Below are 20176 nucleotides of genomic sequence, written 5' to 3'. Positions count from 1 at the left end.
TAAGATGCCACATCGAAAAACTACCATGTCGTGCCATGTGATGGTAGGGGTGGAACTTATTGACGGATTGACACAGTGAGTTTGTCAGAGATCCGAGCTTGTCCCTTTGCCATTCAAACAGTGTCCCTACCGACCGAGCTGTCCAACCACGACTAACATCTAAGCTTTGCAGCAGCTTCTACTACGCCGGCACCTTCCCTCCCAGTGACGGAATTCCTTACAAGAAAGTAGGTGGTGGTAGCCGCACAATTCTTCACTGTCGGAAATGACGTACGACTGTCCGCCGGGTGCAGTAAGTGTTTCTAAAGTATGGAACTACAAATCACCCGCTGCTGGAGAATCTCTTAATGGTCCCTCTGAGCTATAGTCCTGCATTTCCCCCACGTTTCTTGCTGCACTGCGGGGGAAGCGAGTTCCAGCCCTTATCTTCTGTCTCATCTCGTTTCCGTGTACGCAAGTGCCATAGTCGTGGCAAACGAGTTATTGCAATCGAAGTCGGGGCTACATTCCCCCACTCTTCCCTCTCATGTAAGGAATAGCTGGGAGCATGGCAAAGCCGGTGCAGTACGTCAGGTATTCTATTCATAAACCAATAGATTTACATACTTGATTGTGAATCGAAATATCACACATGTTCCTCACAGTCAGAAAATACAGAAAATTCTTACCTATGTTGTCGTGGTAAGTTACACTTACGAACTGTTTTCATTTTACTACTGTTATTATTTTGTTACCGTTTTGGATGTATTATATCATTAAAATCCGTTAAGAATGCACATTTTCTGTCTGTGGGCCAATAGAGTGAGTGTCAGTGGAGAAATAATTCCGCTCTTTGACCAAGTTGGAGCTCAAGTCGCCACGAATGAATGACTTTGTCTCCGTATTAGCCTACATTCTTCATCAGTAAGTAGCGAACTGTACCCGTGGTCTAAGGATGGCGTCCTTCATTAGCAGTCGAAATGTTCTCTGTCCCGGGTGACATTCAGCGCTACCTTATCGCTTGCGCAACTTCCGCTGATAAACTTGATTTTAGTGCAACGCGGCCCTAGTAATACTACGGGCCGCGTTCGCTGGCTGCCTCGCTAAACGGCTAAGTCCCGCTCAAGGTCAACCGCCTATAAGGCGGCGCACACAGCCATAGAAGATAGGCAAACTATTCCGAGTAAGTCTATTAACCAAGGTTCATGAACCGGCTTTAAATGATTATTCTAGGTATATACTAAAACCCCCTAAGTATCGCTCACGTGGGGATTGTGAGGATAAGATTACAATAATTCCTGTACACACAGAGGCATTCAAACAATCAGTGCTGAATGGAACGGGAAGAAAATGGTTCAAATGGCTCTGAGCACTGTTGGACTTGGCTGCTGGGGTCATCAGTCCCCTATAACTTGGAGCTGCTTAGGCCTGGCTGGCCTGGGAACGTGGCACACAGCCATGCCCGAGGCGGGATTCGAACTTGCGACCGTGGCGGGCGCGCGGTTCCGGACTGTGGCGCCTGGAACCGCTCGGCCACTCCGGCCGGCGAACGGGAAGAAACCCTGATAGCCGGAACAATGTGACTTACCCTCTGCCATGCACCTCACGGTGGTCTGCAGAGTATAGATGTGTATGTAAATCGTTATGGTACCGCTTTCCTAGAGACGCGTGCAAACCAAAATATACAAACTTCAATAATGATTAACACCTCACCAGACATCAGCAATCGCCATGTCTGAGAAGCAGGAATCATGGATGGACTGGCTAAGATGGTTTAATTGAACATTATTTACCATGATGTTTTATCAACAAAAATATTTTAAATTAATATAACTATACTGAACTTTGAAGTGCAGTACAATTCTTGTTTCAACAATTGCAAGTATTAAAGAGAAAAAAAACAGGCAATAATTTAAATTGAAACATTAAAACAAATCCATACAACGACCAGTAACTATACAATCGTTTCCTGTTGATCGGTGACACCTTTATCTGCAGGAACAAGGCCGTACATCAAAGTGCAATCATAAAATCAGGCACCAGCCGATCACCAAAACAAAAACATTACAGTAGCTACAACTGTTAATACTCAAGCAAAGCCATAAGGCAACAATAAGAAAACAATACTAGTGAACTAACGTTAGTAAGGCTGCACCTAACGGTGTGTACACATGCGTTCATTCTAGGCCCAACATGCGTGCATGCCGGCCGAAGTGGCTGTGCGGTTAAAGGCGCTGCAGTCTGGAACCGCAAGACCGCTACGGTCGCAGGTTCGAATCCTGCCTCGGGCATGGCTGTTTGTGATGTCCTTAGTGTAGTTAGGTTTAAGTAGTTCTAAGTTCTAGGGGACTAATGACCTCAGCAGTTGAGTCCCATAGTGCTCAGAGCCATTTGAGCCATGCGTGCATGGTTCCTTTGAATGGGTTCAAAATGGTTCAAATGGCTCTGAGCACTATGGGACTCAACATCTGTGGTCATAAGTCCCCTAGAACTTAGAACTACTTAAACGTAACTAACCTAAGGACATCACACACATCCATGCCCGAGGCAGGATTCGAACCTGCGACCGTAGCGGTCACGCGGTTCCAGACTGAAGCGCCTTTAACCGCACGGCCACACCGGCCGGCTCCTTTGAATGGGCACAGCCGACTTCCTTCCCATCCTTACCTAATCCGATGAGATCGATGACCTCGCTTATAGGTCTCCTCCCCCAAACCAACCACCCAACCGACCAACTAACCCTCGTAGACGAGGACAGCGCCGTCCGGTACAACCACCCCTCAACACCTATGCAACGGACCTGCCGGCTTGGGACAACGGACAGTCCCGCAAGGGACCCCACACAAACGTAGAACCAGAACAGCCAAAAACCAAGTTACAGTTGAACTGTACACATTACCAGTTAGTTTCTATAGGGATGATAATAAGGATGATTCGAAGCACAGATGAACGCATAACCAACAACCGCATATACATAAGGGGAAGCCTACAGAATTTACTAGCAATAAATCAGCATGCAAATATATAAATATACATGCGTATAGATCTCCACAATTAAGGAGAAAACTGTTTTGAACTGCTGCGCTAATAATGGAGTGTTAACTTGCTTTCACTTATTTTAAAAGCTATCCGTGAGAATAACGATAAATATACACAAACAACTTTTAGAGAATAGAGACAGATTTAAAGCTCCTTGGAAGAAGTGAGGAAAAACCATCATATCACAATTTCTCGTAGCAGGTAACTAAAAATATGTTAGCGTATAATACAAAATATTCCCCTAAGTTAGATGATCGATAACATTAATATTAACATTCAGACGTTGCCCACTACTGGATCATCAAAGCGACAAGCCGGCGCAATACAGATAACTGGTGAGCTTAAATGCTAATCGATTTGAAACAGTCAGTACTGCCAAAAACCACCCCGAGCAGCCATACAATACCAGGGAGTTGTTGTGACAGGAAACGCTCAGTCAATCTGCAGCTGGTAAATGTCGAAAACGACTTCGCGTTGAGTTAGCAATCCCCAGCGAGTCGAGCACACCTGCCCGTCCTCCAGCATAAGGCGGCCATGTAACGCCACCCAGCCACAACTCGGTCGGAAAAGCCAGCAGGCTTCCGCCTGCGCCGTCCAACGGCTGCCAACTCCGTACATTCTTTCCACGCTCGCTGCCACAAACTCGCTCACCTCCCACCATCGAAGCGCTCCGTCTTCTCTCCTTCCCTCGCCGACTTCAACACCAAAACCGCACAAGGAGGCAAGACATGAAGATAGGACAACAACAAACATAAAGAAAAGAAACTCAGCCGCAAAATGCGAGCCCCTTAGGCTCACCAGGTTCAAACGCCGCCATTGCTTAAATTTTGAATCAAAATCAGCATTGGCGACCGAAGACTTCCGACGTAAGTAGTCGTTCTCATTCCGCCAACGGCCTTGTCAAAGAGGCCGGAGGAGCGGACAGAGGTTCAGGGAACTCTGTTGTCCGTAGGGTGGGAAACAGCCGCTAAAGACAGAAGAATCACAAATGGTCAACGGCACGAGAATGCACAACGCAATGGAAACCATTGCGTTAAAGACACATAACGTATATCCACAGGACATGTGGCCTCTACTGGAGAGAGTCACTTAACGCTCTCTGCGTTGGCAAAAGATTTTAGAATAGTCCCCCATTCGGACCTTTGGGAGGGGACAGCAACGGGGGAGGTGACCATGAGAAAATCAATGAATAATCAACGAAAGGATAATGATCTACGAGTCGGGGCGTGGAATGTGAGAGGCTTGAAAATCTGAAAGCGAAATGCAAAGGCTTAGTCTATATATAGTGGTGTTAGTGAAGTTTAATGGAAAGAAAAGTATTTCTGGTCAGATGAGTGTAACATAATATCAACATTAGCAGAAAATGGTATAATGAGAGTAGCATTCGTTATGAATAGGGTGGCAGGACAGAGAGTGAGTTACTGTCAACAGTTCAGTGATAAAGTTGTTCTCATCAGAGTCAGCAACAAATCAACGCCGACAAAGATAGTTCAGGTATACACGCCTACGTTGCAAGCTGAAGATGAAGAGGCAGAGAAAGTATATGAGAATACTGAACGGGTAATTCAGTATGTAAGGGGAGATTAAAATCTAATAGTCATGGGGATGGGAAGCGGTTGAAGGTGAAAGAGTAGATGAAAATATTAAGGGAGAATATGGGGTTGATGCTAGGAATGAGAGACTAGAAAGACTAATTGTGTTCTGTAATATATTTCATCTAGTAATTGTGAATACTCTGTTGAAGAATTACAAGAGGAGGAGCTATACTTGGAGAAGGTCAGGAGATACCGGAAGATTACAGTTGGATTACATCATGGTCAGACAGAGATTCCGAAATCAGATACTGGTTTGTGAGGCGTATCCAGGAGCAGATATAGACTCAGCCCACCAAGTAGTAGTGATGAAGAGTAGGCTGAAGTTTAAGAGAGTAGACAGGAAGAATCAATACGCAAAGAAGTGGGATGCAGAAGTACTAAGAAATGAAGAGATACGCTTGAAGTTCTCTAAGGTTATAGATACTGCAGTAAGGAATAGCTTATTAGGAACTACAATTGAAGAGGAATGGATATATTTAAAATGGCCAATCGCAGAAGTTGAAAAGAAAAATATAGGTACAAAGAAGGAACTGCGAAGAAACCATGGGTAACATGAGAACTACTTCAGTTAGTTAATGAAATAAGGATGTACAAAACACTAGAGTGCACTTCAGAAATACAGAAATACAAGTTACTGAGAAATGAAATAAACAGGAATTGCAGGGAAACCAAGTCGTAACGGCTGCATGAAAAATGTGAAGAAATCGAAAAAGAAATGATATTCGGAAAGATTGGTCAATATGTAGGACTGGAGAAAAATTAAGACACATTCATGGGAGCTGTCGACCTCGGAGAAGCGTCCAGTAATGTAAAATGGTGCAATATTTCAAATTCTGAGGGAAATAGGGGTAAGCTGTATGGAGAGAGGGTAATATATAACAAGCACAAGAGCAAAGAGAGAACTATAGGAATGGAAAATCAAGAACGAAGTGGTCGGATTACAAAGGGTATAAGACAGGCATGTAGTCCTTCGAACTTACTTTTCATCTGTACGTCAAAGAATTAATGCCGGAAGGAAAAGAATGTTTCAGGAGTGGAATTGAAATTCAAGATGGAAGGATATCGATGATAAGATTCGCTGAACATATTGCTATCCTCAGTGAAAGTGAAAAAGAATTACATAATCTGCTGAATGAAATGAACAAGCTGATGAGTGCAGATATGGATTGAGAGTAAATGGAAGAAGTACGGAAGTAATGAGAAACAGCCAAAATGAGAGGGGAGAGAGACTTAACATCAGGACTGATGGCCACGAAGTAGATGAAGTTAAGGAATTCTGCTACCTAGACCGCAAAATAACCAAGGACGGACGGAATCAAGACGACGAAAAATGCAAACCAGCACTGGGGAAAAGCGTATTCCTGGACAAGAGAAATCTACAGGCCTTATTTTCAGGAAGATATTTCTGAGAATCGTATTTTTGGAGCACAGAGAAACATGGACTGTGGGAAAACTGGAACAGAAGAGAATCGAAGAAAAGTGTTGAGAAATGTGCGGACTGATAAGTTAACGACTGAGGAGGATCTGCACAGTGACGGATAGAAAAGAGATATGTCGAAAACACTGAGAAGAAGAAGGGATAGGATGATGGGACAACTGTTAAGATATCCTTGGTGTTAGAAGGAGCTGTAGAGAGTAAAGTTGCAGAGCAAGACTGAGACTGGAATGCATCCTACAAATAATTGAGGAAGTAGTTTGCAAGTTCTACTCTAAGATGAAATTGCAGGCGCAAGAGAGAAATTCGTGGCGGGCAGCATAAGCTAGTCGCAAGACCGATGATTCAAAAAGTGAATGCACGAAGTTACTTCAGTTTCCTGATTAACGATCTCCATACTTTCAGTAATGCTCCTTCAAGCTTCATGACAGATATCTTCCCACATACCTGTCCATATTGCTTATTACTCCATACATAAGGATTCAGAAGTGAACGAATTTTAAATTCTAACCATACACTGAAGTGACAAAAGTCATCGAATACCTTTAATATTGTTTAGTACATCCTTTTACCTGGCGTAGAGAGGAAACTTAAAGTACCATGGACTCAACTTGTCGTTCGATGCCCCTTGCTCAAATATTAAGTCACGCACCCTCTACAGCCGTCGATAAATCCGAAAGTGTTGCCAGTGCCGGATTTTGCGCACAACCGACCTCTCTTTCATATCCCGTGAATGTTCGATGGAATTCATGTCGGGCCATCCGGGTGGCAAAAGTCATTCACTCGAGCCGTCCAGAATGTTCTTCAAACCAGTCGCGAACAACTGAGGGCCCGTGATATGGCGCATTGTCGTACACGCAAGTGACGTCCATGAATGCCTGAAAATGGTCTCCAAGTAGCCGAACATAAACGTTTTCAGTGAATGGTCGGTTAAGATGCATCAGAGGAATAGCCAGTCTATGTAAAACAGCCCATACCATTATTGAGCCGTGTCAACCGTCTGCTCACATAGCCCATTAACGCCAAATTTCGCCACACTGTCGTAGCGGACACATTCGCCGTGCAAACCACATTGTTTTCTGTGGTTATTTCACGTAGTGTTGTAAGTCTGTTAACATTGACAATTATACGAAAACGCCGCTTGTCTCGGTCGTTAAATGAAAGTCTTGAGCCACTACGTTCCCAGTGGTGAGAGGTAATTCCTGAAAGTTGATATTATCGGCACGCGGTTGACGCTATGGATGGATCTCGGAACACAGAATTCGCTAAGGATTTTCGAAATCGAATACCCCATGCGTTTAGCTCCAGCTACCATTTAGATTTCAAACTTTTTAATTCCCATCGTTCGCCGATAGTCACGTCTGAAACCTTTTCACGTGAATCACCTCAGTACAAACGACAGCTCCGTAGATCCATTGCGATTTTACTTTGTGTACGCGATACTACTGCCATTGGTACACGTATACGTGCGTATTGCTATCGATGCAGAATTGTTTGCGATCTTGCGGGCACTGGAGCACATGAGACATTCTTCCTGTCCTAAATTTCTTGTCTGTTCCGATTCACTCAGTGCCCTTCACTCATTGCAACGTTTGTATCCGGCAGACAAAATTGTCCAGACCATCCAGGATGCCCTCCTCCGACTACAGCGACTGGGGAAGGTTGTAGCTTTCTGCTGGGTTCGGGGTCATGTTGGCATTGCTGGGAATGAAAGGGCAGATCTCGCAGCCAAGGAGGCGTGTCTCGCCCCACAAGTATCTCAATGTGCTATCCCCTTGCACGCACTCACCTCGCTGTTGAGCTCACGGGTCATGCGTCGGTGGGAGGATGAGTGGCTGGAAGTGACTGACAATAAGCTCCGTATAGTCAAGCCCACTACGCGTGTGTGGTGTACTTCCTTTCAGCCCCATCGACGGGACGAGGTTCTCCTCACTCGGCTTCGAATAGGCCACAGCCCTATGACGCACGGCTTCCTGCTCCGGCGAGAGGACCCTCCAATTTGTGGTGCTTGCGGCGTCCAGGTTTATTGGATTGCGTTTTATTTTCTGACCAGCGGGTCGCGGCTGACTTGCCAGCGGACCTGCCATCTCTTTTAGGCAACACTCGGACGAATGTGGTTAAAGTTTGAAGTTCTGTGCCCTGTCAAAAGTTTTTACAAAGATTTTAGGGAGAGGATTTTAATTTGCCACTGTGTGACAAGCTCGCCCATATTTTATGTAAGTGGCCAGCCAATAACCATTTCCTGTGACATTCTTGTTGCTATGTTTCCCCTTTCCTTAGGTTTTACTTTCTTATGTAGCATTTTCCTTCTTTTCCTGCTTTCTTTGAGTGTGTGCTTTAGTTTTCTTAGGTCTGTCCACATTCGTTCCTTTTAATGTGTGTCAGGGCGCTGATGACCTCGATGTTGAGCGCCCATAAGCCCCAACACACCACCACCACCACGACCCATGATATTTCTCACCTCAGTACAATTCCAACCTACATCTGCTGGTAATTTATAATGATTTTCTTAGCACTAGTTTTCCACTCTGTGTGAAATAAAATCATATGTGTAAAAGTAGAAAAACGGGTTAGGTTTGTTACAACCTAAGAAGGTTGTCTGTTAATTAGGGGACACAATCAATAAGACCTAGCGAACGACTAGGTAACAAGTTGAACTTCGTTTGTTTCTTTTAAGTAATATCTTGACGGAATTTATAACCACCATACAGCTGATTAATACAATCATCAAGAAACGTTTTGCTTCACCCACGTTCCCAGAACTCCTGAACATAGACGTTGACTCTGGATCCTGTATCACGGACAGAGTCCCTTTAACTGTTCAGAGATGTCACTAAACCCGCCCAAAGATGTAAATAACCATGCATACTATTAGACGTTGGAGGTCCGACAGCCGATCAAGCCCAGTCATTCCACCAGGAAGTATGATATCGGCTGTGGTGTCACCGCCAGACACCACACTTGCTAGGTGGTAGACTTTAAATCGGCCGCGGTCCGTTAGCGTACGTCGGACCCGTGTGTCGCCACTATCAGTGATTGCAGTCCGAGCACCGCCACACGCCAGGTCTAGTCTAGAGAGACTCCCTAGCACTCGCCCCAGTGGTACAGCCGACGTTACTAGCGATGGTTCACTGTCTACACACGCTCTCATTTGCCGAGACGACAGCTTAGCACAGCTTTCAGCTACGTCATTTGCTACGACCTAGCAAGGCGCCGTATTCAGTTACTATTCCGAACAGATAATATTGTGAATCATGTACCGTCAAGAGCGAAGTGCATCATTAATGGATTAAAGTTAAGTATCACAATAATTACGTCCTCTTTCTGAATTCTAATTCCTTGTCATGTTCCAGACTTCATGTGAGTAGAATCTTTCCCTACTCACGCCAGCCTGCGTGAGCTAAAATGCGTGAATTTCGGCCCCCACTAGTAACACGGTGTTGGCTCTTCTGCTAACACAACATCGGCTCGTGCTGTCTGTAGTTCAACCATGCCTAGACGGTCAATACCGCGGTTCGATCGCGTCCGCATTCTTACTTCGTAACAAGGAAGAGCTCTCAACGAGAAAAGTGTCCAGTCGTCCCAGAGTGAACAAAAGCGATGTTGTTCGGACATGAAGGAGATATAGAGAGACAGGAACTCAGGCCGTCGAAGGGCTACTATAGCAGTGGATAGCCGCTGCCTACGGATTATGGCTCGGAGGAACCCTGACAGCAACGCCACCATGTTGAATAATGCTTTTCGGACAGCCACAGGACGTCGTATTACGACTCAAACTGTGCTCAATAGGCTGACAGATGTGCAACTTCACTCCCGACGTCCATGGCGAGGTTCATCTTTGCAAACACGACACCATGCAGTGCGTTACATATGGGTCCAACAACATATCGAATGGACCGCTCAGGATTGGCATCACGTTCTCTTCACCGATCAGTGTCGCATATGCCTTCACCAGACAATCGTCGGAGACGTCTTTGAGGGCAACCCGGTCGGGCTGAACGCTTTAGACACACAGTACATCGAGTGCAGCAAGGTGGAGCTCCCCTGCTGTTTTGAGGTGGCATTAAGTGGGGCCGACGTTCGCCGCTGGTGGTCATGGAAGGCGCCGTAACGGCTGTACGATACATGAATGCCATCCTCCGACCGATAGCGCAACCATATCGGCAGCATATTGGCGAAGTATTCGTCTTCATCGTGCACATCTTGTGTATGGCTTTCTTCAGGATAACGACATCACTCGACTACAGTGGCCAGCATGTTCTCCGGACATGAACCATATGAAACTGTGCCTGCGATAGCTCGAAAAGTGCTATTTATGTATGACGTGACCCATCAACCACTCAGAAATCCACGCCGAATCGCCGTTGAGGAGTAGGAGAATCTGGACCGGCAGTGCCTTGTTGAACTTGTGGATAGTTTACCACGACGAATATAGTCATGCATCAGTGCAAGTGGACGTGCTACTGGGTATTAGAGGTACCGGTGTGTACAGCAAGCTGCACCACCACCTCTGAATATCTCGCTGTATGGTGGTACAACATGCAACGTGTGGTTTTCATGAGCAGTAAAACGGGCGGAATTGATGTTTACGTTGATCTCTATTCCAATTTTCTGTACAGGTTCCGGAACTCTCGGAACAGAGGTGATGCAAAACTTTTTTGATGTATGTATATTACAAATATTCGTTTTCCTTCTTTTGACGATAAACCATCAAGCTGCGCAAGAATTACGTTTTGCTTTATTAGAGCTGTTAAACATTAAAAATTGTTACACACATTGAAAATCCAAAGTCTGCGTTTTGCTCCCAGAGGATTACAAAAGCAGTTTACTAATACTCTTTTTTGTGCTTCAATAATTTCAGGCAAAACAGTGTACTCGAGTGGGTTCCTTAGACCACAATCAATAAATTATGGCGAACTAGCCTTGTTTGAGGCCAGGCTGCAAGTCGGCAAACGGCACATTACACTCCGACGTTGACCTCGTGCTCCCGATCCGCGGCTACAGTGTACGATGTTAACACTGGCTCAAATAAACATACATAAAACCATCCTTAAATAAAGCAGGGATTTAAAGTAGATCATTGGCGCGTATTAAAAGACAGTGTACTCATGGTTAGGGCAGAATCAGACAAGAGAAATTTAACAGTATGGAGACACAAAAGCTAATCTAAAAAAGGGGCTTCTTTAAAGTTAATCAATCGTACCAGACAATGCAAAGTTCCTTTCATGGTGCAACTCACCGGATACCGGTTACCTCAACCTTGAATAAAGGGTCCGCTAGAAAATTTAATTAAAACACGCCAACTTCAGTATGTCCGAAGACTTAGTCAGGCAGGTATTAACTAACACTAGACATGTATCACTCAGCAGTTGTTACCACTACCATAGCTAACATATAAAACATAACAAAGATCTCAAGACAACTAAAAAGAAATTAAACACCAGCAACACTAAATATACTAAACCTAAAATGATCTCCTTACGTTATTTGCCTTTTTAGTTTAAGAGGAATTGGTCTTAATATACTCAGTAGTTCGTCTACGTGAGAGAGGTTCGATCACAAATGACGAAAGTTCAGAAACAGATATTACCAAAACAGAACTGCAAAACGGATGACGGAGAGTTGACCACAAAGCAGTCAATAAAAAATAAACCGGCGCTGCGCAAACAACGCCCACCGGCCGGAAAGAGCGTCACAGCAATGTCATAGAACGCTCACCAATGATATAAATGTAGCAGACATTTATTACAAATTACTGAAAATGCTACGAAAATAAAACCAAGTGAAACACGTTGGCACAAAAGCAAACATCATTTTATGAAGTTGTGTAGATGAACCAAATCTCCCACAAGAAAATAATAATAACATACCTAGTTCTTTGGTTTTCCCATGGACGTAATGTCAATTCATTTCAGATAAATAAAATTTAAACTCATTCTTGAAAATTATATTTTCCCTTGAGTTCTACAATGTCATATTCACTTACATTAGGAAGCAATATCTCTTCATGCATTTTAACGATGGAAACTTACATTTGATTAATGTAATGAATGGAGATGTTTTCTTCACTTTTGCCATGTGGAAATAACTATATCGTCTTGTTAGTGAGGGAAAGACAATGATTTTCATCGCCCCGGTTCCGCGAGTTCCGGGATCTGTAAAGAAAATTGGAATAGAGATCAACGTAAACATCATTTCCGCCCTTTTTATTGCTCATGAATGCTGCACATGGCAAGTTGTGCCACCACACAGCGAGACATTAAGAGGTGGTGGTCCAGACTTTTGTACACACCGGTACCTCTAACAGCCAGTAGCACGTCCTCTTGCACTGATGCATAACTGTATTCGTCGTGGCATACTATCCACAAGTTAATCAATTCACTGTCGGTCCAGATTGTCTCACTCCTCAACGGCGATTCAGCATAGATTCCTCGGTGTGGTTGGTGGGTCACGTCGTCCATAAACAGCCCTTTTCAAGCTATGCTGTGTGGAGAACATGCTGTCCACTGTAGTCGAGCGATGCCGTTATCCTGAGCGAAGTAATTCACGAGATGTGCACGGTGGGGGCGCGAATTGTCGTCCATGAAGATGCCTCCCCAATATGCTGCCGATATAGTTGCACTATCGGTCGGAGGATTGCATTCACGTATCTTTCAGCCCTTACGGCGCCTTCCTTCACCACCAGCGGTGTACGTCGGTCCCAAATAATGCCACCCCTAAACGCTATGCTGCACTCGCTGGTCACTATGTCTAAGGAGTTCAGCCCAACAGGGTTGCCTCCAAACACGTCTCCGACTGTCTGATCGAAGCCATATGCTGTGGTGTCACCGCCAGACACCACACTTGCTAGGTGGTAGCTTTCAATCGGCCGCCGTCCATTAGTACATGTCGGACCCGCGTGTCGCCACTGTCAGTGATAGCAGACCGAGCGCCACCACACGGCAGGTCTCGAGAGACTTACTAGTACTCGCCCCAGTTGTACGGACGATTTAGCTAGCGATGCAGCACTGACGAAGCCTCGTTTATTTGCAGAGAAGGTAGTTAGAATACCCTTCAGCTAAGTCAATGGCTACGACCTGGCAAGGCGCCATAGCAATTGATAGTTATCGTATGAAGCATGTCTCATCAAGAACGATGTATACAAATGATGGATTAAAGTTAAGTATTCCAGCAGCTACGTACTTTCCTTTATAGCATTCATTACGTATCCTGTTTCAGAGCTCACGCCATCCTGCGTGAGCTTATAGCGTGCATTTCGGCCTTCCCTAGCAATATAACATATGCGACACTCATTGGTGAAGAGAACGTGATGCCAATCCTGAGCGGTCCATTCGGCATGTTGTTGGGCCCATCTGTACCGCGCTACAAAGTGTCGTGGTTGCGAAGATGGACCTCGCCATGGACGTCGGTAGTGAAGTTGCACATCTATCAGCCTATTGCGCTCAGTCTGGGACGTAACACGATGTCCTGTGGCTGCACGAGAAGCATTATTCAACATGGGGACGTTGATTTCAGTGTTCCTCCGAGACATAATCCGTAGGCATCGGCTATCCGCTGCAGTGGCATGTCATCGAGGCAGCGAGGCATGTCATCGACAGTTCCTGTCTCTCTGCATCTCCTCCATGTCCGAACAACATCGCTTTGGTTAACTCCGAGACACCTGGACACTTATCTCGTTGAGAGCCCTTCATGGCACGAAGTAAGAATTCGGGCGCGATCGAACTGAGCTATTGACCGTTCAGGCATGGTTGAACTACAGGCAGCAGGAGCCGTTATCCTCCTTCCTGGTGGAATGACTGGAACTGATCGGCTAATAGGCGCTGCTCATGCGTGGTTGTTTTCATCTTTGGGAAGGTGTAGCGACATCTCTGAACAGTCAAAGGGAGTGTTTCTCTGATACAACTATCGTACAGTGACTTAATAGAGCTCCATTGTTAACAGTAGTAGTCTGTGTAGGTCGGGCAATTCTGTCGCAGATGGAATGATGATTATTCTTCGTGTTTTACTGTCATTGTTAACACATATCTATAAAACAAATATGGGATAGGACTAATCTAGGAGCGCTCTAGCGACTAGGCACACAAAATTCTGCTTTAAAAATGATTTTCTTTGTGACGTGAATCAAACCGACGCTTTCCTTCGGTACTGGACGTCACATGAAAGACTGTCAGTGGGCTGACTCGAGCTACAAGGTGGAAAAACGAATTTGCAGATATATGCTGAAACACGGAATGAAACGCGCCTGACCGACTTTAGGAGAGGCACGCTGTATATTCACGGTGTTTCAACTACCCTGTTGCTGTCGTTTTATGCAATCCGCAATGTTACGGCTGGCGTTCAAAAACCCCTCCCGCGATATTCACATTCTCTCGCTCGCTACGTAAAAGCTATTAATCCTACAGAGAAAAATGAACAGTACATTCTTTGTAGTAATTATACTGTAGTTTAATTTTGTATTTTGATATGTTTTTGCTGGAAGCAAGGGAATTATTCCAGAAAAATCTGGAAAAGTGACCTTCAATCACACTTCAATGGCAGATTCAACCCTCACCTGTCAGAATTTCTAGTGTGTTGTTTGTCGCACTGCCTCCTACCACTGTACAAAAATTTTCGACTACGCGAAATATTCCAGACGTTTGAACTTTTTTGTTGTCTGTTGATTACACTGTTACGTCGGCAGCATAGTTTGATGTTTTGTTTACATTATTAAATTTAAACTTGCCCGTGAGAGTAATAAAAGTTAGACAACTCTTGTGAACGTTACGGTAAAGCTAATTACGTTGAAAATTCCATCCAAACTTCACCCTTACAAGTTCAATACATCTACGTCTGGGTTCCGTATACATACTTCGTAAGCTACCGTTCGGTGCATGATGTAGGGTTCCCTGTTCCATTCGCTTATAGAGAGAGAGGAAAACAATTACCTATATGTCTCCGTTTGAGTCCTAATTTCTCGTATCTTATGTTCACGCTCCTTGCGCGAATTGTATGTTGGCGGCAACAGAATCATTCTGCAATCAGTTTCAAGTTTCAGTCCCCTAAATATTCTCAATAGTGTTCCCCGAAACGGAAGTTGCCGTCTATTCAAAAAAATGGTTCAAATGGCTCTGAGCACTATGCGACTTAACATCTATGGTCTTCAGTCCCCTAGAACTACTTAAACCTAACTAACCTAAGGACATCACACAACACCCAGTCATCATGAGGCAGAGAAACTCCCTGACCCCGCCGGGAATCGAACCCGGGAACCCGGGCGCGGGAAGCGAGAACGCTACCGCACGAGCCGTCTATACAGGGATTCTCATATCCACAATATCTGCGTGTTGTTCAAACCTGACGTTAACAAATCTAGCAGCCCGCCTCTGAACGACTTCGGTATATTCCTTTAATCCCACCTGGTGCGTATCCCAAACTCTCAATCAGTGCTCCCGCAAGACCGCTACGGTCGCAGGTTCGAATCCTGCCTCGGGCATGGATGTTTGTGATGTCCTTAGGTTAGTTAGGTTTAACTAGTTCTAAGTTCTAGGGGACTAATGACCTCAGCAGTTGAGTCCCATAGTGCTCAGAGCCATTTGAACCAATCAATCAGTGCTCGAGAATAGGTCGCACTACTGTCCAGTATGCGTTCTCCTCTAAAAATCAACCACACTTTCCCAAAATTCTCCCAATAAATCAAAGTCCACCATTTCTCTTCCCTAATACAATCCTCACATGTTCGTTACATTTCATACTCCCTTACAAAGTTACGTCCAGATTTTTAAACGACGTGACTGTGTCATGCAGGAACCTACTAAATCTCTTTCCGAAGATTACAGGTTTGTTCTTTTCTACTCATCAGCATTAACTTACATGTTTCTCCACTTAGAGCCAGCTGCAATTCATCACGACAACCAGAAATTTTGCGTAAGTCATCTTGTATCCTCCTATTCAAATTCGACACCTTCCCCTACGACACAGCTTCATCAGCAAACAGTCGCAGATTGCTGTCCATCCTGCCGACTAGATCATTTACATACACAGAAACCAATAGTGGTCCTACCACATTTTCCTGGAGCAATCCTAACGGTACCTTTGCCTCTGATAAACACTCGCCGTCGAGGACTGGGTTCTATTAAGTCTTCGATCTACTCGGATATCTGGGTAGTGAGAAATCTTGAGAATAGAAAGATGTAATTGTTTATTTTATACTGTTAAATTTAACAAAATTGTTACTTAGAATTTACACAAAAATAAATTGTACAATTTGTAAGTACTCGACTAAGGCGGTTACGTAATTAGGCCAATCAGTGGAGACCGAGGAAGATGAAATGTAGAAAATAATTCGTGAGCCGCAGATTTTTGTGCAGTGGTAGGAGGGTGTGCCCTGAACAACATGCTGGAATTCTGACAGATGGAGGCTGAGTGTGCGAGTAGCGCTGCATTTGAAGCTCACTTCTGTACAGTTATCTTGAATAACTCGAAAACTACGGCCTCTAGCGAAAACTTATCCCGATACGAACTGTAACTACATTACATTCGCTACAGAAAGGGACCAATTCATTTTCTCTGTAGGACTAATAATTCGCGCGTAGCGAGCTAGAGCATATGATAACCTCTCATGTGATTTATGAAAACCAGATATATCAATATGGGTTGCATTATACGACAGCGGTGTGGACAACGGAATAAGGGATTGTCAGGAACAATCTGAAGAGCTTCTAAGCGTGCAGCAAGGGAGGCAGTGTGTAGAGTTAATTGTTAGGAAAAAAATTCCCACGCAGCACTATTTCGAAGTCATTTAGCGTTGAAGCTGAACGATCAGGTCGTCGCTCTTGTAAATTCAAGCACTTGCAGCTATACACAGACATCTGTCAGTCCATGACTTACCACTTGTCCAAAAGCTCATTATCAATTAAAGTGTGCCTTTTTAGTAAGTGAAAAATTTATGTTAGGAAATGAAAGTGAGGACACGTTTGCGAAACTGTGTCTGGCAATCTGCTTGACGTTGCGCGCGCAGCGATGTGATTGGCTACCAATATTGCTAATTAAATCGGAATCGGCGCAATGAATCGAATCTTTTTCATAAGCATTATTTCTCAGCACAATCTACCCTGCAAGACACAAGCTTTTCAGACTGTTTCTCAAATCTTTCTTGTGCAGTAAGTCCAACCAGTAGGTGTAACGTCTTTAATTCAGGATCTATTTGGTTGTGCCTTAAAATGGCGGCACCTCCTGGTGTGTTCATCAGACATGGCGGACATCCAGATCCAGATAGTATCCATGGAACAGATTAGTGAGTGCCGGACTGGAACTGTGGCCAAAATGAGTGATTTTCCAGATTTATCTATGTAAATGCCAGGCTGTATCGCAGTACCGTCTCAGAATTACAACAGATAAACAGTAACAATATGAATACACGCACACCAAGGTTTATCATATTCACAAATTGTAAAACGTATTCACAGTAACAAATGCCATCCGCATTAAAACAGTCCAAGCTATTGCGCTGTGGTCGACTTACTCCTCGGTGAAACCTGTCGTCTTGTCTTCAACTCCGGAGGATATGTTAAGCCTTGTAACTGCACTTATGTCGGCGTAAGGAAATCCGTTGAATGGAAGCACTGGGTAATTTAAGACACCATTCACCATTAAAAGATTTAATTAACTCTCAGAATCTAAAAGGATTGACAATAACCATTTCGGACCTTAACAAAAATAAAAACTTCTTTTTAATTTACTGTGAATAGACCCACATTTTAGCAGCATGAAATTACGTGAGGAACCTTTTAACTGTATAAATGAACAGTAGATGGCCTCAATTTACAACAACTCGAAGTTATGTAAAACAATAACAGAGCCCAAGATAAAGCCGTAGTAAAATAAATTAGCGGCATTTAGCAATGAAAACAGTATACCATGGAGAAAAGTAGCCTTTAAGACCCAAAAAACAAATAAATAAATCAAAACCAGTTAAACAACTGTAGAATTACAAGAGTGTTAAAATGGAAAAATTATGTAACTGCTCCCTTGGTCGTGACAACAGGGCTGCCAAAAAATACTAATTTGCTGAATACACACAGCCCAAGCTAGCTAAAATTATGGCTGACCCTCCTAATAATCTGCTATCTATGCCCAAACATCAACTTCCTGGTCCAAACTGGCGGGTAGCACTGAAAACCACCTGTGATTGCAAAACAAAATCCAGTGCCAAAACACAGCAATAGTATAACCTTTATCGAGCCTCTAAATAAGAAATGTAAGCTCAGGCGCAACTGTAGTATAGACAGAATAAATTTAGTTAACAGCCGGCCGTGGTGGCCGAGCGGTTCTAGGCGAATCAATTCGTTTCTTCCCTCTACTAGGTTACACACCAAAAGAACCCATCTTTTCCAATGTCTGAATCATTTTCTAGAGACCCACGGCAGTCATCACACCAATTCCTTTTTTCAAATCGTTCAGTGTCCAGAAATTCTGCAAAACGACGTGTGCATAGTCATCAGTCTTGTAATACAGCTTTACATGCTGCATTGACATAGTCATGGCGAACGTAGCATATGTGAAAGGAGGAATAGCCACATAGCCAGCTAGTGTGGCCGAACAGTTCTAGGCGCTTTAGTCTGGAACCGCTCGACTGCTGCAGTCTCATGTTCGAATCCTGCCTCGGGAATGATTGTGTTTGATGTCCTTAAGTTAGTAAGGTTTAACTAGTTCTAAGTTCTAGGGGACTGATGACCTTAGTTCATCGGGTGGAGAAATGTAGGGCTCCCCTGAATATGTCAGGCGTGCACTACACGCCGGAAGCGGCTACAAGGGTAGTGAAGTACGTGTGGAGTGCACATGGGGGTTTTTTAGGTTAGAGAATTCCCTCCCTAGGCCCGACAAGACGCCTCCTGAGACGCGGCAAGGTAGGAGTAGGCAAAATGCAACAGGGAATAACAATATTAATGTGCTAATAGTAAACTGCAGGAGCTCTCATTAATAAACGGTCACAACGCCCATTTAGTACTACGGACAGAAAGTTGGCTGAAACCAGACGTAAACAGTAATGAAATCCTAAACTCAGATTGGAATGTATACCGCAGAGACAGGCTCGACAGTGAAGAGGGAGGCGTGTTTATAGCGATAAGTAGTGCAATAGTATCGAAAGAAATTGACGGAGATCCGAAATGTGAAATGATTTGGGTGAAGGTCACGGTTAAAGCAGGCTCAGACATGGTAATTGGATGTCTCTATAGGCCCCCTGGCTCGGCAGCTGTTGTGGCTGAGCACTTGAAGGATAATTTGGAAAATATTTCGAGTAGATTTCCCCAGTATGTTATAGTTCTGAGTGGAAATTTTAATTTGCCTTATATAGACTGGGAGACTCAAACGTTCATAACGGGTGGCAGGGCCAAAGAATCCAGTGAAATTTTTTTAAGTGCTTCATCTGAAAACTACCTTGGGCAGTTAAACAGAGAACCGACTCGTGGCGATAACATATTAGACCTTCTGGTGACAAACAGACCCGAACTATTTGAAACAGTTAAAGCAGAACAGGGAATCAGCGATCACAAAGCGTCGATGATTTCAGCCATAAATAGAAATATTAAAAAAGGTAGGAAGATTTTTCTGTTTAGCAAAAGTGACAAAAAGCAGATGACAGAGTATCTGACGGCTCAACACAAAAGTTTTGCCTCAAGTACAGATAGTGTTGAGGATCAGTGGACAAAGTTCAAAACCATCGTACAATATGCGTTAGATGAGTTTGTGCCAAGCAAGATCGTAAGAGATGGAAAAGAGCCACCGTAGTACAACAACCGAGTTATAAAACTGCTGCGGAAGCAAAGGGATCTTCACACCAAACATAAACATAGCCAAAGCCTTGCAGACAAACAAAAATTACGCGAAGCGAAATGTAGTGTTAGGAGGGTTATGCGAGAGGCGTTCAATGAATTCGAAAGTAAAGTTCTATGTACTGTCTTGGCAGAAAATCCTAAGAAATTTTGGTCTTATGTCAAAGTGGTAAGCGGATCAAAACAAAATATCCAGACACTCTGTGACCAAAATGGTACTGAAACAGAGGATGACAGGCTAAAGACCGAAATACTAAATGTCTTTTTCCAAAGCTGTTTCAGAGAGGAAGACTGAACTGTACTTCCTTATCTAGATT

This window comes from Schistocerca americana, chromosome 6 (assembly GCF_021461395.2).
Source record: "Schistocerca americana isolate TAMUIC-IGC-003095 chromosome 6, iqSchAmer2.1, whole genome shotgun sequence".
Classification (NCBI taxonomy): domain Eukaryota; kingdom Metazoa; phylum Arthropoda; class Insecta; order Orthoptera; family Acrididae; genus Schistocerca; species Schistocerca americana.
This window is presented reverse-complemented; position numbering follows the sequence as displayed.